We start from the raw sequence: 21,235 nt of genomic DNA on the forward strand, positions 1-21,235 counted from the left end.
ACGCTCTTCAAACCGGGGGAATTTGAAAATGTCGGCTTGGCGTTTTCGTGTGGACGGAAAACATTTTGGAAATACAGCTTTTCGAAAACGATGACGTCACCTTAATCATGCGAGCAAATATCTCCGGCGTAGTGTGGACGGAAAACATTTGGTGCGTTTTCAGAGTGAAACCTCTGTTTTCAAATTCCTCCGACAAGGTGTGGACGGGGCATTCGAGAACCTAATCTCGCGGTGTTCTTATATGTATTATAATTTTTTTTCTGCGATCAGCTACTTTTGGAAAGCTTGATTGCCGGCTTTGGATAACTCCCCACGCCTACCCCCACCCCCCGCCTCAATTTAGAAAGGACCTTAGAAAAAGAAACAAACCAACTAGCAAGTTCATGTCCCTGTGGAGAACTGGGCTTTATGTATTTGAGAATTTTAATTTTACGATGTTTTGAAATCCTTTCTTGGCATATTCTTTACGGCCCCAATTACTTCGTGTTGCTTAACAACACTTGGAAAAAAACTGCGGGCTCAAGAAGGCTTTTTCATTTGGGCTACCCTGACCGAGAAGGACCTGGGAATGGTTGTACCAGTGATGTCTCAAAAGATTTCTCTTCCAGTCGTACCTGTGAAATTTATTTATCGAGGAACTTCAAGTCCTTAGCTGCAGCTAAACCTTGGATATGCGGCTCGTTCAAGTGATTTGTTAAAGCTGAAGGTTGAGAGGTAAGGACACTTGAAACTGTAACTGATTAAATTCCGTCGTCTTAGAGTGAAGCTGAGACAGACGATTAGTACAGGATTGCAATGATATATTTTCATCGACAAGTTGCTTTGGCACCTATGCTAATTCTCAAAAAAAATCAAGAAACTGCTAAACTGATTTAAAAAAAAGAAAAAGAAACTGTACTAAGACGCTAAAGACAGATAATTTTAGGCACGCTTGCGGAGAAAACAAAAGACTCGGAAAAAGTAGGAACATTTTTTAAATGAAAATAGCGATGATGAATGGAGAGCATCTATTTTAAATCTCCAGTCATGTTGTTTATCAAGCTGCGGTTTGATTGGTGGAATTTGCAGGTAGATGTCACCCGTTTTAAAACCTACTGTAGGTCCTCTGGGTGGCAGTGCATTTGAAAGATGAATTGTGATTGGTTGTCGATCCGGTTTTTTCTTGCGGACGGGTGTTTTGGTATCTATCAGCTGGAAGCAGTTCAAAGTCGCCAGTGTAACACTTGTGACTAGTAAAAGACATTAGGTCATTCATTCATTCATTATTTTGGCTCATCAATTACCATTAATTGAAAAGCAGCCAAATCTCAATGAAAACGTTTTGCCCAGAGTCACCGGTAAAACGAACAGACAAGGATTTCGAAGTCATTTTGCGTAAAACGGGTTGTAAAACAGCAGAGAAGTTCGTTCCAATCCTAAGAATCCGAAATGCTTCGAAAGCCATTGGATTCCTTGAGACCGGCCTTTGACTACGATTTCCGTAGTGTGAAGTTAATTAGAGAATTGCCCCGCCCCCCTCCGGGTGGAATAAGCCATTGGCACAGGTTATCCCCTCCCCCAGCATGTTGTTTGTTTCCTAGCTAACGGTTCGCCCGTTTCGCTTATTTATCAGGTTCTTGGTTTACTTTTTATCGTAAAGAATGAAATTATTTATGCGGGCAGATTTATACGGTGGTAGTTTTGGGAATTTAAATAGTCCGATAAAGAATCCCCGTCACTTTTAAATTTAGCATCTATTAAATTTCGGAGGGTCCCGTCTTAGAAACCTAAAACGACAATATGGGCCGATCCATGTTAATAAAATAGAATTTTTTTATTATTTGTTGCCGTGAAAAGTAAAACCTATTAATAGCGTCTCTCTTTTTTCGAAGAGCGCGAAAATACACTTGATCCCAGGACCTCGTATATATCCCACAATTCACTACGCCCACATAATGCTGGCATGATGTATCGTGGCAACAAGCTACGCATGACAACGCTTGAGCTGTTTTATTGGAAACTCTTTTCGGGATGTAATAATACCCCCAAGTTCTCCTAGTTCTCTCTTAGTTCTCTTATAATTAAGCGATAGAGCACTTTCTCCGTGTTTACATAGCCTTATCTAAACACGAGGGGGGATTCGGAGAATTCGAGACAGTTGTGCAAACCCTACACGCAGGTGAGGGTTTGCATAACTTCTGAGAATTCTCCCACTGACCCCCCAAGTGTTCAGATGACGCTATATAAACATGGAAAAAGCACTTTGTTGTTTTTATAAAATATTTCTCAAAAATCCGCACGAATTAAAACGTCAAAACTGTGTTTATATACTCTCATCTAAACGAACCTTTCGACCAATGTATCTCAGGCATTTTGTACTTAAAAAAACATGTAAATATTTTACAAACAGTTGCGATCAGCGCGATCGATTTCGCCACAGTTGTACACAACAAACAACAGTTTTAAAACTCTCAAAGTATGAGACTTACATTCTCGTTACATTTAGAGTTTTGGGTCTGATCTGGAAAAGACTTTGAATTGGTAAATCTTAATAGACCAATTTCGATATATTAAAATTCAGCCTAAGACAATAGACCTCAGCACAAGGCTCTGGGGAATAAACCCCACAAACTTTGTATTTATTCCCTAGAGCCTCGTTCCGAATGGTTGCAGGATGGTATTAAACGTTGAAGAAACAAAGAAAACAGTTACCTGGAGACGGACCTCTTTACATTTCCTTTTTTTCTTTACAGTCGAATCAATATCGTTTAACCATTCACTGCATTTTCGCCAAACTGAGCGAACCGAAAGTCCCGATAGAGAATCTAATTGTCTTTGACCTGTTGTTCATTGTCCCATATTTTCACTCGTTGTAACCCTAGAAAAAAAACAACAAAGCAAAGGAACACAGTTTACAAAAACAACATTGCGACTCGGAGAGTAATCACAGTGTAGCTAGTTGATGTACTTGCTTTTTCGTCGTCTGGGGTAGATAGAGTTAGCCTGTTTATTTCCAATCTTGATACAAGTGTACCTGTTTACTTATTAATTCGACCCGGGCCCGCACTGGGAAAATCTGATTAGCCTTTGGTCTCAACTGTCCTGATTGTACAAGCGAGGTCCAATATTCTCTCATAAGGCGGTCCCGAATAAGATTAGTCTAATAAGAGCGTACAGTGATTTCCGAACAAAATAATTCAACTGAAAAGAACGGTAAAATCTTAAACTGGTGCTATATTATAAACGAAGATGTTAGACCGGCTGACGCCTTTTGATCGGTAAGTTTTGGATTTTATTTTATTTTATCAAAGGGTTAAAGAACATCTTTTTCCAGGCGTGGTCTCTTTTTAGACTCTCTGTACGGTTTTATTGTCAGGTCAGTTTAATTTCATGTATAGATCGAGCTATTTTAACTGACTTGGTCTGGCAGCGTTGTGAAGACAATACAGAGCTTACAAGGCGAGAGTCAAGGTCATCCCAGATAACAACAGATCGAGTCATACGACATTGAATTCAGGTTAATGAAATTTTAAATTCTCCTAGTGATTAGACACTTCTGCCAGACAAACGTACATACCTCCTGCTACCCGAGTTCGAGGGCCGTACTTAGCTCTTATTAACCGGGCAGGAGGTCTGTATGGGAGAATCTTGACCGAGGTCGTGAGTACAGACCGAGGTCAAGATTCTCCCATACAGACCGACTTAGCTCGGTTAATAAGATGTTTATTACATAGCAAAGAAGAAAACTTTAATTCGTTTAATGTACTGGTTTGCTGGCATTTTGTTTGCGAACGGCGATGAGCTTAACTTAAACCTGCCAATATTTGTTCGTCCTCTTTACTTCTTTTTTTTTTTTTTTGTTACCAGGCTTTTTGGCACTTCCATAAATGATTGAGAAGAAAATAAAAGAAAATGGTGAACATTTTTGTATTTTAGTTTGCTACTTTTTCAACGCAAAATGAAACCGGTCTACAGATGCCGGTCTAGTTGGGAAAATCTAGACCGCGGTCAATATCGATTTCAGCCAATCAAATTCGTGAATTCGGTAGTTCCCAGTCCTTGTGAGACACAGCCATATAATAATGTAAGTTACGGACCGAGTTTTCAGCCCCATCGATTTATGGCCCAAGCGCTTCGCGCTTGGGCCATAAATCGAAGGGGAAAAAAAAACAAGGATTCGTAACTTACAGTACGGACTGAGAAAACGAGGTCAGTAAGATATTTATTATATCTCTACCCGGTGTCTGACGGGTTCGGGAACGATTTCTATTCACACAGAACGGCTTCAAATTTCTGACGCACCTCGAAAGCTAAACGAGTCAATTTGAAATCGTTAGTAAGTTTTAATACACAATTTTAGAAGTAAAAGAAAGTTTTAAACGTTTACCTGCTAAAAATGTTAAGAACACTTGGCGATAAATCACGAAACATTTTGACAACAAAAACAGCTTTAAATTTTAGCGGGCCGTACAATAGATTACGGCCCGCTAAATTGACCAATCACAGCGCGCGTACTAACTGGCCGAGATGTCTTTAAATTAAACCCTTAACTGACGGTCAATGGAATGGAAAATGGGAATCGAATATATAACTGGTCATTAAAAATATAGCCAATAGCCTTAAATTTGCAGTTGACCAAATTTATCCAGTTGAAACGGTATGAATAGACCCACCAAGTTGATTTACATCACAAACCAATTGGCTTTTACATAAAAGGTAACTTACCTAGGCTAACTGTTACCGGTCACCTGAGAGACAGGTGTAAAGTTCACAAGGAACTCATTTCTTTAGCCCAACTTCTTAAAAATGCAGTGAACGGTCTATAAATCTGATTGGTAAATCTATTGGTTTCTGAGTCAGCTCTTTTTCAGTGAAGCAAAAAAAGCGTAATTAAACGATATTGACGTTAAATGGAGCGTAATTTTTAATTTAAAAGGATTTCATATCAATTGCTCCAAATTCACGGCGTGTCCAAGAAAGTGTGAAGTGCTTGTGGCCTCCGCTCTGGGCAGGTGCGAGAGAAGAGGTGTTAGAATACAATAAATTGAGAAAGCTTTCGAAAGCTTGGATGGACGCCAGTTTACTCCGGAATATTTTTAGCTGTGATTCGCCAAAGCTGCTAAGCCAACATGATGAACATGTGCTTTCGAGACAACGTTTGTTTGCAAAAGTGAAACGGTTAAGTCGCAAGTTGCGTTCTTACGAAAGAAACTTTGGAATACCTAACCGCCTGGAGCAAAATCAGTCGACATTGTAACGAAAGGTAAATAGAAAGTTATTCCAAACGATGCTGGTAGCAAGCCAAATTTTCAATCTACTTTTTGTTATTATTATTTTTTTTTTGTACATTTTAAAACGTGTTCCGTTGGTCTCGCTCGATTATTAACTGGTGTCTTGCAGTGCAATTTACTGGTTTACAACACATATTTTTTGCGAGATGTTAAAAGTCAACATTTTCCATATAGAATGACTTTTGGCGCTAAGAAATATATTTTTATAATCGCCCTAAATTCGTCGTTCTAAACTCAACCCAGCTGCGCTTGTATTTTTTATTGAGTTTCGTCTAAAGATGCGACGGGACAGTTAAATTGACTGCGTGTGTCATGTTACGAAAAGAACAGCAAGATACTTAGTTCTGCTACTCGCTTTGCGCGCGCTAAGCTTTCATTTATACTTGTTGCGAAATTCGTCGAATATTCCAAACGTAACTTCTCGGCGGTATACTATTCCACTTGTGAAGTATTTCTTTAGAATCTTAAAGTGTTTTCTTAATCAACTTGGAGGGTATTTTAGCATGGAATGTTTTCTACAAATACACTGTGTCCGAGATTACATTTGAAATCAGTCATTGCTTTCGGTTTATAAACGTACAGCGCTTTCTCTTGCTATCATACAAATGAATCATTTCATATCTGGGACTTCCCAATTTTCTTGCAACTCTAGCAAACTCCATTCTTACTCCATTCTCCATTTTTTTTCGACGCACCAATAAAGTTTATTAAAAGTTATTGAAACAGTCAGACGGCCAGTAAAATAAATAATGTATTTTCAGGCAGGTTTCTCGTATCCTAACCTTAGTGTAACAAAACTCCGATTTGTTAAAATTATGTTGTCGATCTACAGTAAGCGTACATAAAGAACAGTAAAACTACCTTTTTCTAGTCTTTTTTCTTCAATAACTTCGCGTTAATCTGTACAACCAGCCTCATTGTCTGCAGGCGCAATATCGTATGAAAGACTACAATACAATAACACAGAAACCTCGTGGTGCTTCCTTTGTTAGGAAGCACAATGCTCTCGTTGACTGCGGTCTAATGCGCATGAAAAAACCTAACAAGGCTGAATAGAAACTTACGTCGTCTTTAGGGATCGCACCTGTTTTTTGTTCTTCTTCTTCTTCGTCTGGACAAGAAACTTTTAAACAGAGGTACTTCGACGAACATAAGTTATGTTGAATTATTGGAATTTGCGTTGCTTGGTGTGTTGATTTTGGAAACGATGCACTTATTTTAACAAGCGACCACAATCATTGCGTAATCTGACTTTCCATGCCAGCATCTTGCTAGTCTCACTCCCAGAGTTCGTGTCCAGTCCTTGACCAGCTGTCCAATCTAGAGTCTAAGGTTTCTCAGAGATTGGCATCTTCCATACGTGGGTAATAGGCTGTGAGCATGCGTACAGGTCACTAGCCAAATCGTAGAGACGTATTATGTGACCACTGCTTTCAAATTGATTATCTTTAGCTGCGGTATATAGCAAAAACGTAGTTTGGCTAAAACCAACGGCCGTAGTTTTGTAGACCAGTGCGGTGTTGGGGCTTGAAGCTTTGTCACAATTTTGTTCAAACAAGGCCCACTTCCCTGCAACATTATTTCGAGCCTGTTTTAGAGCAGAATAGGTTTTACGTAACCAGCTTTGAGAGGAGAGTGAAGGTGGGATAAACATTTATAACGGGCCTTGTAGCGACAACCTTTTTGTCCTTGCAGATCTAACGTTTTATTGCCCTTTGATAAACATCACAGGGCTAGGGTAATATAAAAGAAACGGTAACTTCCCCTTCGGGCTAAATGCCTCCACTTCTCTCCCCTCGATAGGATGCACAGCGGTCAAACGCTTTTGCACGTTTCAATTTTCTGGAATTTTCCACGTTCAAGCCAAGAGTTAATACAACCACTGAAAATTGGCTGAAAAATTAACAAGCTTGACTAAGCGAGCGACTCTAGAGAGTTCCGTTACGGGCTCGATTTTGATTGGTTTTAAAAACAGTGGAAATGAGCGGAAGTAAAACGCCAAAGTCTCGATTGAGCCTCGTGTTTGCCAGTCAGACATGCACAATTCAATCGGAAGTCCGATATTTTCGGACTTCAAATCGGATCTTTCCAGGGTCGCTCGTTTTCCGGCCACTGGACAAGGGAAAAGAAGACTTCGGGCACAAGGTTGTTTTTGAAGTAAAGAATTCAAACCACTAGGAGTCCCGCGGAATAATAAAGCCCAAGTTGACCTACGATAGACCTAAAGGACTTGCCACCAGTAGTACATCGATTTCACTTCAACGAATATTTGAAAAGTACTTAAGTACTGACTTTTCGAGGAGGACAACTAAACTTTCTCAGGCGCGAACGGAGCTAATGTTGTTTACTGCTAAGTTCAACGTTGAGCTTACGAGTTAGCTGACGATTAACTTCAAATGTCTAGTTACTGTAGGCGTGCGTAAAAGCACTGAGTCATTGAAAGTGATTTTAGCCGCTAGGAACATGAGTTTGCTCATTTTAAAGTGGTATTTTCCCGGTCTGTCTTGATAAATACTGAGTTACGACTTTGTACACAACTATATGCTGATCCCAGACCGTCGATGATCGTCAGGTGAATAATTTAGGCGTTTTCTAAACAGTGGTAAACTCAGAAAATATCGAAACGTGGATGGTGATTTTAAGAGACTAGTACAGTAAATTTCCATAACGGGAACTTGAAAGTCACGTTAACAAATGAAAATAAATGAAATACTGCTAGACTATACTCTACAAGTGTCGCATTGTTTTGAGTGTTTACATTCAAGCTGCATGAAACAAAGTAAAGCAGTGACTGTCTTTGAATTCAGAGGTACTGTCTCTGGCCTATCCTTGGATAGGAAGGGCACCTACGTAACTGATATAGTGATCGTTCAAGATGTTTGAGCGGTTAAAAACTCCTCCGATAATATTATATGAGTGTAACTTGTCCAAGTTTCATCGATCTTAACAAATCTTACGTTACTTTGACGATTCACAATAAAGAAATTTCACTCATTAAAATATCGCTCTGGTACTGGTGCGTTGAGAGCAAGCTTGTGTTAGTCAATTAAATCGAGTGCTCGTAGCTCGAACTATCTGGCCGTTTAGTTAGAGTTACCGAGAGTTAGGCCCAGTTCAGACGCCGAACTTTTCATGAGCCGAACCAAATACATTGAATTAAGTACATGAAAAGTTCGGCGTCTGAATCAGTTAAGAACGGCTATTTGAATTTGGAACGGCCCAGCCGTTCTTCCCGCCTAGCTCAGCCGGGAATTTCGACTTTGGAACGGCTTTGATTCAGACGTCGAACTTTTCATGAGCCGAACCTAATGTCTAAATTATTATAATGTATTTTACAAGCAGTTTTTACTTTGCCTGAAAATCGCTGACATTTCGATGTGTTTTGGTTTAAACTAAATAAAGTTCGGCGAATTAAGTTCGACGTCTGAATCACAAGGTGTACTTTTGATAATTTGGGTCGGTCCAAATTCGAATTAAGTTCGGCTCATGAAAAGTTCGGCGTCTGAACTGGGCCTAACGAGCTATTTCAAATGGGATTTCCACTCTAGACGAAAAATACTTTTCCATCTAATTTCAACATTCTTTTTCCTTGCATCAACAGGCAGGGAAACAGGTCGTTGTTGTTTCAGCTGAATTTCTGTGTTCCATCTCGTCATAGTTAGGTCTCGTCAGCAACAACGGGACAAACAAAAGCTTTCCAGAGAATTCTGCAATTGGTGCTTGTACATTCTTTCTATTCGCAATTAAGTATGCAAAAATGGCACCAGCTACTTTTAAAACTTGAAATATTTATGTATAACATTTTCATGGTGTTCGGCTTAAGATATTCCGTTCACGTACTCCCCTTGTCGAGTTAAATGATCAATTATGAGTACGCCTTGGTGATATCAGTTTCCAGGGGGTCTCCACCTACTCGTCTGCTGTAAAATACACTTCGTATTGCGAAAAAGTCATATTTACGCAGCATTGATCGGGAGAGGTTTAGCAGTGACCAAAAATTCATCCATTTGCTCAGTCTACTGAATTAGCGGAAACATTTCTCGCTGTATCTGATGCAAGTTTTCTCACTATCCAACTCAGGTATGGTGTTAGTTATTGTTGTGTATCAGTAGCTCAGGACACCGTCGAAGAAAACTTATACCAGTCTTATTAGCTTTTCGTTCGATAATTTGCGTTTAATCAGTAAGTCAAAAGATTCAAGTGAGTTAGCTTTAATCTTTAAAAGAGAAGATCAGTTGCTTTCGGGCGATGCTAGCATTTTCAGACGATGAAAAAGCTAAAATAGTGCGGTTTTAATTTTAATAATTATTGTCAGCAGTGTCCCTTATGTCTACTCTTTTCTAATATTCTCTCCACATACAAAGTTAAGCGGTGATTTTTGAAATAAGCTTGGAAAAGTTAAATATAAAGTAAATTTCTTGATGATTTATTCGGATGGTATGCTTGCCTTTGAGCATCGTAACTGTTTTACTCAAACACTTATATTATAGATTATATATTTTGTCTCCCATCAACTTGTTATTTTCATAAACACCGAGTCAGAGCTAAAATAACTGTCCAAAGCCGAATAACAAATGAGTTACAAGCTATTCCAAAACAAATGTGCAGAGCTGGAAGAAGTCTTTTCAGTAAATTATAAGACTAATCAAAATTTATCAACTTTAACACTGAGCCCGTTTACCCCACTTTCTAATTGGAGACATTGATTGTCGATGACATTAAACTTGCTTTGTTTTGTTCTTGCTTCGAGAGGGTGTCATTGTTGGAGCGGGTCGATATCCTTTGAAAGCTTTCAATATAAATGCTAAAATATTTTGAATTATTTGAACAATTGTTCGGCGCCTTTTAACAAACATAATAATCAAGTAGTAGTAAATGTAAAAAAATAAATAAATAAATAAACGTATGTGCAAATGTCAGTTCAGCTGATAACTTGAAATATACCAATCAGTACTGAGAAGTCAGCTATCAAAAAATGCTTCATTTGTATCTAATAACCAGACTAAATTCTTGAAATTCTTGACGTTGATCAGGCAGCAAAGGTTTTCAATATTTCATTTCGACCGATCAAAAATTTTGGTAGCAGCTGTTTATAAATCAAGTCGAAACATCTTGAGTTCCTGAATGACGCTGACCTGATGTCGGTGATAAAAGACTTGCTCTTTGATTCGCAAAGCAACCGCTTAATTTCTCGTTTGTAATAGAGAATAATCGAGAAGGCTCGTTAGTTATTTCAACCGAATCACTTTTAGAGATTCTAATAAATGACTCAGACAAGAGCATTAATTTGGTAAACTGAACACGTCGTGTTGGCCAGTCAGATTCAAGTTGCTATCGAAGAGCCATTGTGAAATCATTTTGCTCGAGCTGCTTTGATCGGTCACATTGTAGGCAGTCTGGCATTCAGTTTTATATCATCCTCATTACCCAAACATTTAATGAGCCAAAAGGTTCGAGGATCAATTACAAACGGCTTGAAACACTTCTACCCGTAGATTGGAATTTGTCGTCAGAGCTTTTTAAAAACACAAGAAAATCTAAACGCTGATAACTTAAATGACTCTAAAACCTTATCTTTTGAAAAGGGGAAGGTGACGGGGGTGGGGGAAGGAGGCAGTCTAATTGATCCTTAGTTTAGTTTATCCTTAGTTCCATGAACATGGCAAGGAATTAAGATGTGCAAATTACCACGTATGTACCACGTCTAAAGATTTAAGTTACTGATGATGCTTTCACTTTGTAACTCTTTTGAGCGCGTGTGATCTTGCTTGTCGCTACGTCTTATTCCAAGTGCTTCATATAAACTGAGGCCAAGTTCATACGTCGCATTTCTGCGTGTCGAATTCAATTCAATTAAGTGCGGTAAAGATACGACTGTCGATTCATACGTCGCACTTGTGTCGCACCAGGAGCCATAATCGGGGACGGAGACCGTAAGTCTTGGGATCCGCGCGCACCTATGATATGGGACAATGTTTCTATTTTTAGAACAAATTGCGCCATCCTGACGTCATATATCCGCGCGGATCCACGTACATGTCGGGGGCTCTCGCGTGGATGTTGTCACGTTGCGTGATCAAATGGTGAGAGTTGCGAGACCTTGAGAGATTATCTTGCGTATTTTTCACAGCGTAGGCAGGGAATAAAGCAGGGAATACGAATCAGGGCGCTTATATGTAGTTTTATGCTCTGAGCTAACGGAAAAGGTGGGTTTTTCAGGGTCGAAAACAAGACTTCAATCTCCCGCTGGGAATGGATAATAAGATCTGTTCGCGCTAGTTGTAAGCTTACGCGTATGTTTTTGTGTTTGTTCTGACTTAAGAATATAGCAAGAAAACTCTCTACTCTGGTATCGAGTTAATTTGTGAGTTTCTCAGACAATGGTTAATCATAACCAAAACCTGTTTTGATGGTTTCTTATTGTTTCCGCTTGTTTGGTGAGTTTGCAAAACTTTTTGAAATCGGAAAGTCTGACGCGTACAATTAGCTCATTTGCATAGTGCAGCTCGTGCACTTTCAAGTCCGAGTCGGTGTTTTCAATTGTTAACAAATCTTGACAAAGATTTCTTTCGTTATCTTTTGTGCTGAGATGCTGCAACAAATTTCACGAGCACAAAAAGGCTACTAACATCATGTGTGTTTCTTCAACATAAGCATAGTGAAGTTTTACACTGCGAAAATGAAAATAGACAAGGAGTTTTGATAACTCGATCAACAAAATCGAAATCGTTATTCGAAGTTGATTAAAGAAAGCGTCATCGTAACTTTGCTGATTATTTCTGCTTTTTTCGCATATTTTCAGCTTAGCTTTTAATATGTTCTGAAACATTTATCAATCTTAAACATATTTAAAAACTATAGAGTTATTGTTTGAGTTCGATGTACGCATTCACACGAAAGTGCGGCAGAAGTCCAATTTGTCATGTTTACTGACTGCACAAAACACGCATCGGCGGGCGCTCTCGTTCATCGACAACAGAGGATTTTCTGGATTTTTACACGAATAAAACTGAGAATTATCTACGGACGCAAAGTTATTGGGCCTTGATGAAACATCAAGCGTTGCTTACAATTCAGGCGAAACTCAAACTAGCAAATTTTGTTTTACTTTTCGGTCGCGATAGACTGGCAAATTCCTCGCAAGCGAGTGGCAAGAGGAGCTAAGAAACTATGAAGTCCTGAAGCTCTGCTATATCTAAATATATCCAGCTAGTTTTTTGCTGTGTAATGGAATAGCTGTTATGGGAAATTTAAAGTGGGGTAATGTACCGCTCATGTAAAAGAAACATCCGTCGGAACACAACTTGGTCAGCGATATATATCTAAGCTTAAAGCGGAACGTACCTAACTTCGACACTGTCTTACTTCACTCAAACTGGAGCAGCTTACGACGAAAATACTGAAGCAAAATTCCAACTGACGTAAACGCGATGAGTTGTGGGCCAAAAACATGAAAAATGTCGGGAATTTTGGACGCCATTTCCCCCCCGCGCGACATCCGCAAAAATCCGCGCAGCATGGACGCGCGTGTGCGCAGGCGATGGCGCAATTTGTTCTAAAAATAGAATTATTGTCCCATATCATGGGGACAACCCCAATACTAGAAATGGCGCGCGCTTACGGTCTCCGTCCCCGATTATGGCTCCTGCTCGCACTTAATTCAGAATTTGTACTGTCGGGTATGTCGGCCAGCGGAAAATGTTTTAAATGTAGGGTATTCAATATGGCGGACGAAAATACTGAGCGACGAAGGACTTTAATTTTGCGAAAACTTGACCGCCAATGGAACGAAAAGGAGAAGGCTGACAACGGAGCAGAATGTGTTGCAATATGTTCAGGTTGCATTGGGTCGAGAATGGCCAAGTTTCTTCTTTTTCTTTGGCGAGAAAACATTTCCACATTCTCAATACATTAACATAATGCATGCATTAGACTCGACACGGCAGAAATTCGACGTCTGAATCGTTGTCGCATTTCTGTCGGATAATGCGACAAGACCAGTCGAACGTGCGGCAGAAATGCGGCAGCCGATTCTGACGTCGAATTTCTGTCGAATTTAATTCGTTGAATTGAATTCGACACGGCAGAAATGCGACGTATGAACCGGGCCTGAGCTGATTATGACGCTTTATCAGTGTTAAATACTTTTCAGTTTAACCTTTCAAGAAACTGCATCCAATGAACTCCAAATTTGGTGACTATTTCCATAAACACTGTTAAGACGTCAAGAGAGGATGAACGCAAGAGAGTTAATCCTTCATTTAGGCCTTATTCCCACGGTAAAACCATCTCAAATTATTTTTAGACATGGTACCCAGTTCTTCCTCTATTCATTTTAGCACGTGTGATGCGTGAATGTTTTTGGGAGCAGGAAAAATGTATGTAAAGCCGCTTGGGCTGTCCACGTTACTAAAATCCGCGTCACAGGATTGGTTATTTCGAGACTCCCCTGGGATTTCAGAAACTGGCAGCAATCTAAAATAACTTGAGGGATCACCTTGGGAATAGGATTTATGCCGTGGGGGATTACCTTACCCTTCATTCTGTCTTGTAGATGTTAAGTCTAACAAGCTGTGTTATATTCGATATTCATCTTTTCTAACATTTGCGATTCAGAAGAAAAATGTAAGTGAGAAAGGTAATATATGAGGGAGAGGAATGGAATTTAGTCCGGTAAATAGCATAGGAGAAGATGATTCTTTTATCTCATATTTACCACTCTAAAATTCCACCACCAAATTTGCTTTCTTTGCGAATATGCCACTTTGCGTAGACATTCTTCCCCTAGCAGTATGAAAGATGTCTGTCTCAAGAACCTACAATGGGCGACTGAAAAAAGGTAGTGTTGAGAAACTTTTAGCGTTAATGCTCTGATACCCCCGGTCACCCAATTCAATGTTGTGTAGGTGTTGTGATCTGTGCAGTCTTAAAAGTAGAAAATTCAACATTGTTTGGGGAGGGAAAGGGGGAAGGGAAATGTTTCCAAGACGCTCGAAAATCGAATCTTACTGCGAAGAGTCTCAACATTATTTTTTGTCGCTCATTGTAGTTTAACAACCATAGCTCCCCCGAATCTCCTGTAGCTCAGAGCTAGAGTGTCTGGACTAGTATCTAGAAGGCTTTCGGTTCGACTCCTGGATGGAGAACTCGGATTCCTTTTTCCGGGTATGCTTGTGTTACTAGCTGACAGAAAAATTAGTCAACTCATATATCTACCAAGCTAAAAATACACCACCTCATTTATTATCTTTGGGAATAAATTGCTTGTAAAATTGTCGGACTCTCCCGATTAGAATCCTAATGCTTTTTCAATACCTGAGCTGAGGTTGAAGCAGAATGCTTTTTAGTGTAAGACATTGCTTTTATGCGAGGTTCAATTCCACCTGTTACCATCCCCCCGGACATACCCCTGGGATTTGACATTTTTTTCTTATTCGGCGGCCTGTTCCCCGCCCCGGTACTCTTATCTACCTCAACTGTCTGTATGTGGAATAAAAGGGGTGGCAATATTGGTCAAGAACGCAACGATTTTCTAGAGTTTATGAACGAAGGATACTACGTAGAGTAATATCTATCTATCTATCTATCTATCTATCTATCTATCTATATATATATATATATATATATATATATATATATATATATATAGATAGATAGATAGATAGATAGATAGATAGATATAGATATAGATATATATTTATATATAATATATATATATATATATATATAGTTACCACATACTGATAAAAAGAACTGATTTATTTTACATTGACGATCCCAAAAAGTAAAGAGAATATTGAATCATATATAATGTTTCAAAGTGTTTCTTTAGCAAATGAATACTTTCAATATAAAAGTCGTATAAAAAGTGTTCTTAAAAGATTGAATCAATAGCTACCGATTTTATATGTATAGATCAGAGCATTACCTTATATTGGGTAAAATGTTTGCTATAGCAAACATTTTACTCAATATACAGGTAATCGATCTGTAATAATGTATAACTCTTTTGATTTCACAGTTATATTAAATAATCTTACCTTCAAACATGGGCTTTAATTTAGAAAGATTGTTTTGTTCCAGCCAAAACAATATCTTTAGGTCTGGCAAGCGCTGCGTTGTCATTGCGTTTGATAAGCCACATGTACAAAGCAATTTTTTGATTTGCTCCGTTCCCTACCCACCCCCGCCCCTCCACAGGCAAGACCCTCTTAGACAATTCTCCACCCCCGGATACGAATAACTGGACTTGTCCCGGGGGTTGCCTTGGGGGGGGAATGGTAACAGGTGGAACTGAACCACGCATTACAATTACAACAAATTACTTGAGCGACAGAAAGCATTCTGATCAGCTGATTAAAATTATAACCCTCTGATCCCTCTGATTGTCGTGTCAACAGATATCGTCAGTCCCTTGTCATGAAATGATCAATCTCCAGTTTCTCATTACCTTTCATAGCACATTTAACAGTTTTAAGCAAGCCTATCACGAGAACAGAATTCCTGATCATGCACGGAACATTCTTGTCTTGGATTGAAATTCCTCCAAGTATAATTGAAGGAAATGAACGGTGGACGCTCAGCTAGAAATATTCAGCTGCGTCGTAAGATTTATCCTGAATGCGAGGTAATAAAGTTTTTTCAGCGTTTAACTCATGTTTCAAGACGCGTATTAATAGGTAAATGATTTCAACGGAAAATGGCCAAGACATTTGGCAGCGAACACTAAACATTCTTTAGATCACCATCAGGCTATACTGAAAGGCGATCGCAGTAGAAATTCGCAGAAATTCGGAATGGAAATTTAACGTCTTTACTCAGACAACATCACTAATTGAAAATAAACCTAACATTTTGAAATTGAATATGAATACGTCTGATTGGGTTAGTCATCGCGCTAACGATAAACCAAATTATCACCAATTAGAATTTCACGAAACAGAAGTAGACAAAGAAGATTCTCTCATGGACTAACTCTTCAAACGGGAAACAATTTTCGTAAAGTCAGATTATTTCGTGTAAATGACAGTGGAAAAGGTCGACAACTAAGTAAATTTTTGTTGGCAGTTAAACAAAGAAAAAAATTCTTCTTAATTGTCATTCAGATCAGTTCGTAATGAGGCCCATGCCGATCTTAAGGCGCTTCTCAGGTCTGTTTTCTTGAACATGCATATGCCTCAGTCAGCTCGGAAGTGATGCTTTTAATATGCGCTCCGCCACGTCCTGTCAATTGTAGTTCGCGTTCAGTGAATTCATCAACAAACCGCGACAAAAAAGACAGCTGTCTTAGGCAATTGAAAAGAGGAAGCCTGTGTGACTTTCATTTCATTAAATAGAAATACGGCATTTATCACATCTAGTGAGCATTGTAGTGTCAACTGGCGAGCGTGGCTGTCTTTGTTCCATGTAACCGAGCGCTGCTCAAGAGTTTTGAATCAAATCTACTCTGTAAGGTAAGACTTAGGTTTTTTTTCTAGAAACTCGTGACAATCGATCGGGGAAAATTTTCCTTCGCCAGCTGTTAACGAGGACGCTACCTGCTCAAAACGCTCTTTTCAAGGGTCATTGGAAGATAGCAGACAAAGAAAGCAGCTAACCGACAAAGTACCAGTGCTTTTGTAGAAGAAGCGACGCGAAACTGGTGATTTTACTGGTACTATTATACCACTGGCTCTCCTGGAACTCAATTTCAAGTACATTTCGCAATCGACGCTTTCGGTAGAATCGCGTTCAGTTGCACAAAATTCAGTTCTTCTCGATATTGATCAAACGTTCGAGAACAAAAGATCAGAAAAACGATCGATTCCACGCATGAGCGGAAAAGGTGATAACTTGTTGAATAAAACTCATTGAGGCTCACCACATAAGCTGAATTTGAAAGCGATATTTGACAAGCGTTTCGCAAACATTCCTGACTTTTTTGCAAAACTAACTATGACACGTTTATTAAAATTTATGTTCTCTAAACACAGTGTTTATAGTCGCTGGGGCTACCACAGTATAAAGCTGAACGAGGCACGCCTTTTTATCTGCAAAGTTGACATTAGTAAGCATTTAAAAGCCCATTCGACGGGAGGGAGAGGAATAATTACTGACCGTACTGATTAATTATTCACGATGTCCATTATTATGACCTAATTGACATTAGTTCATGGCCGGTACAATTGGAATTTTTTTTTTTAATGGTACAGAAAGTCTCCGTTTCCAAGCAGAATGTGCTTGGCGACGACGAGAGGGAAAGTTTAACTCGATTTCAATTTGCGCTTCCGCTCGCATAAATTACGTTGGGAAGTCGAGCGAGTCTGCACGCGTTGAAAGCGTGCGAGAAAAGGCCTGCCTCGCAGTCACGCCTCTTTGGCGGGTAACAAAGGGTAAACATTCTAACGCGCGCTGTGATTGGATAGCGCTTTAAATGTCAACCTCTCTGACCAGCTGTTTGCTTGTTTTACATCAGCTGAATACGACAGTGGCTTGCATTTCCACCGAAGTTGCGGGCGACTTCAGCGGAAGCCTCTTTTGGAGCCAAGAAGCTGGACTTCGTTCAAAAGGCACCGCCGCGAAGCTGGCCTTCTCAGACTTAAGGCCACGCATCTAAACTGAGCTTTTCAAGGAAACAACTGGAAACAAAACTCTTGGATCGAGGCGAATTTCCCCTTAACAAATGCTGGCGAGCGAAAAGCTTTTACAAATTCGCAGTCGGTCCAAAGAAACTGCAGACACAATGGCCCCTCAATGTAAGGCCTTTGTCCGAGAGATTGAAATTCTCTCGGAAGACGAAGCAGCCCTCGTTCAGATCTCAAAGCTGTTAGGAAGCGGAGGCTTTGGCTCAGTCCACGAGGGAAAATATCGCGGAGGAACTGTTGCGGTTAAGAAAATGAACACAAACTCAAAAAATCCGCGGGCAGTGTTGCAGAGTTTTCAAGCAGAGACTTCTATAGCATCGTTTTGCCATCCCCACATCGTACGAACAATAGCAGCGTCAAGTTTAGATCGTCCTCTTTCCGAGAGGATGATTATAATGGAGTTTGCTGGGTCGCGAACATTACGGAATATCCTGGACAATGAAAAGGAGGTTATTGATGAGGAGAGAAGACTGAAATTCGCCTCTCACATAACCATGGCGTTGGAGTTTATTCACGAGCAGGATATCGCCCATTTAGACGTTAAACCAGCCAATATTCTGGTGGATTCTAAGGACGTTTGTAAACTGGGAGATTTTGGCTGTAGCCAAATATTGGACGAAGGCGACGAAAATCTACCTGCTAGTCCAACCTATTCATATCTGACAGGCACGTTTGCCTATAGGGCACCTGAACTGCTCAAGGGAGAAACTCCAACTCCGAAAGCGGACATCTATTCTCTTGGAATTTGTCTCTGGCAATTGCTGACGAGAGAACAGCCGTACGGATCGGAAAATCTTTATGTTGTTGTGTTCGGCGTTGTTGCGTACAATCTGCGACCACGTGTACCGAGTGGAGACGAGACTTCATGTCATTATCAACAATTAGTGGAAAGCCTATGGCAGGCCAATCCATGTTTAAGACCCACCGCTAGCGACACTATAGGGATTTTACGATCACTACAAAGAAAATAGCGATTTAAAAGAATGTTAGGCTCCTTTCTGCAAAGAAATCGTAGGGAATTCCTCGCAGTTGATGTCAAAGAAAGCGATTAAGATTTAATGCGATCGTGAATCACTTCCAGAAATGTGTCATTTGCTTGCTTTTGAAATGGCAAGGCGTCAAGTCTAAAAGAAACATTTCCTGGGAAGGAAAAACAAATTTATTTTAGTTCAACTTGAGGTACCCGAGTTCGCAAACATCAGAATTTTTCTGTCACAAATAGGCTCTTGGAAACCACTTCTATCACTCATAATATTGTTATTACGGCTGAATAAACTGCCCTGATTCCACGTCAATTGCAAAAGTCCGGTCAAAAAATTACTCTTCAGCGCTTGGTTGTTTAGAAGCAAAGTAAATTTAATGGCTCGAAGTTTTGGAAGGTTTTGCGAAATTCAACAAGTACATCAGATAAATTACACGTTGCGAAAGCAATTGATTCGATTCAATTTCTATCCGAAATTGACAAAGGTGCTACATGGAAGTTTCCTTTGTTAGGATAATTTTGTAGTAAGACTTTGTTCTTCATCTTTTGTAGAGACCATATTTCTTCATCAACGTTGAGACAAACACAATTTTCACCACTGGGTGAAATGACGCAAAGATACTTCTCTCGTTCCGTGTCGTACGATGTTAGCATATCTTCGCTCAGTCACCGCCCGGAGTCAATTTGCCACAAAGCGCGGATATGTTCTTACGGGTGGCTTGCACATAAAAGCGAAAGGAAAACGTTTACCTAATTATTACAAAAAGACCCCGGCACTACAAGTGCAATCTAGTTTTATTAGTAGCAAAGATATACAACTTTGTCGGCGTTTTACTGGTCGTTTATTCGCCTAAAAAGATGCCATTTTTATCTTTTTATCACTAACAGAAAATGTAAATTTATGCAGATTTTATATGTAAAGCGCTTTTTAGATTTAATACTCAAGTAGCCGACAGACTGAGCTCCAATTATAAATATAACTATTTAGTAATAATCTTGTAAAAAAAGCAGTTACGGTACTTCGAGAGAAAAAAATCAAAAGAAATACCATTTAACGAAACTGTATATTTTTTGGAAACCAAACGAAAGAATATGTAACAGGCCAGCTTTAAAATCTGATCACTTTTAAATTCATATGTCTCTTATTTGAAGGACAATGCATTCGTTAAAAAGGGTAGTTTAAAAAGAACTATCGAGAAACACGGATTATGGTCGATTTTGTTCCTAGGAAACGAATTTCACTCCGGATAGGTTTATGTCGCTCATAATAAGTCGCTCAGCTCGAGCGAGTCATCTTTCACTCGGTTAAAAATAGATCAAGCAATTTGTGGATGTTAAGTATTTACAAAACAATGAGCGCATCGAAGATTTTGAATGGGACAACACGTGTTATTTGTAGCAACTGTTGGACATGCACATTCGGGTCGGGCAAGTTTATTCGTTTCCTAGAGAAATTTAATCACCAATTAAACTGCCACCGTGATCATTCTAATTCCTAATTATGCTGAGCATACGTACGAACGACAATATTTTCTTCCTCTGATCTTAGCTCGGTCCAAGTTATGGATTTGCATTTATCGGACTTATATTAATACCACGAAACACGTAAACTAAACATTGCCGACAAGTCAATGTCTCTGCCGCCGAATTAGCTAGTACGTAGTTTTTCAGTTCAGTGTGTATCTCAATAGTTTTATGTAAGACTTTGTGGAAAATAATTTATTGAGTAAAATTATTTGAGAGGTATGTCTTGATTTTGGTAGAAAGATACTTCATCAAATACGTCGAATTGCTTGTTCTTTGCTATAAGACCCATGCATGGGTAAATTATTGACAAAACTGTCTATATTTTAAATGAATTTTAACTGAATAAAGTACAGTTAAACTGAGGTCGAAACGCTTTTTGCAGAGTCGCTTTAGTTAAGTCTTTATTGCTCTTCTTGGGAACATTTTGCTTGCCGTGCATGAGAGACTGATCGCTCCGTTAAAACAGACGTTTCCTAAAACCATCTTTTTGAAAATTGGTATTTTAATTTTTTACATTGGCTGCACTTTTCATGTGTTTTATGAGAGCTGTGCTCGTGAAACGTGATCTGCAGATCGTGACTGAGTGGCTGAGCTGTTCTGCTGTCATGCTGACGGACGGATAGTCCTGAACGAAGCAGTTAGGACGCCCTCTAAAAATTGATCGAGGCAGTGCACACCTGCTATAACATGAGCTCAATCAGTCCGTGCCAAAATTCTGAACCATTATTTCTGCCACGGAGTTCGTGACATACCTAAAAAATTTCAGGCAATCCCTTTACTGGCAACTATTTGTTTTCACAAAATGTGTTCGTTGTCTGAGGACTCATAGTCTT

General features: G+C 39.4%; 1 pseudogene across 2 annotated transcripts; it reads left to right on the forward strand.

Annotated features, from left to right (window-relative positions):
- The first annotated feature begins 488 nt into the window (after positions 1-488).
- Positions 489-20,764, forward strand: LOC110057886 (serine/threonine-protein kinase mos pseudogene; annotated as a pseudogene). 2 transcript variants are annotated; one of them, XR_016205709.1, is made up of 2 exons: positions 489-714; positions 17,725-20,764. The product of XR_016205709.1 is annotated as a serine/threonine-protein kinase mos pseudogene, transcript variant X2 (transcript). The 2 variants fall into 2 exon arrangements; XR_016205708.1 differs by lacking the exon at positions 489-714 and adding an exon at positions 16,611-16,723.
- Positions 20,765-21,235: the final 471 nt, after the last annotated feature.

The sequence above is a fragment of the Orbicella faveolata genome, unplaced genomic scaffold (assembly GCF_042242905.1).
Source record: "Orbicella faveolata isolate gen_17 unplaced genomic scaffold, um_ofav_v1 contig_12, whole genome shotgun sequence".
Taxonomy (NCBI): Eukaryota; Metazoa; Cnidaria; class Anthozoa; order Scleractinia; family Merulinidae; genus Orbicella; species Orbicella faveolata.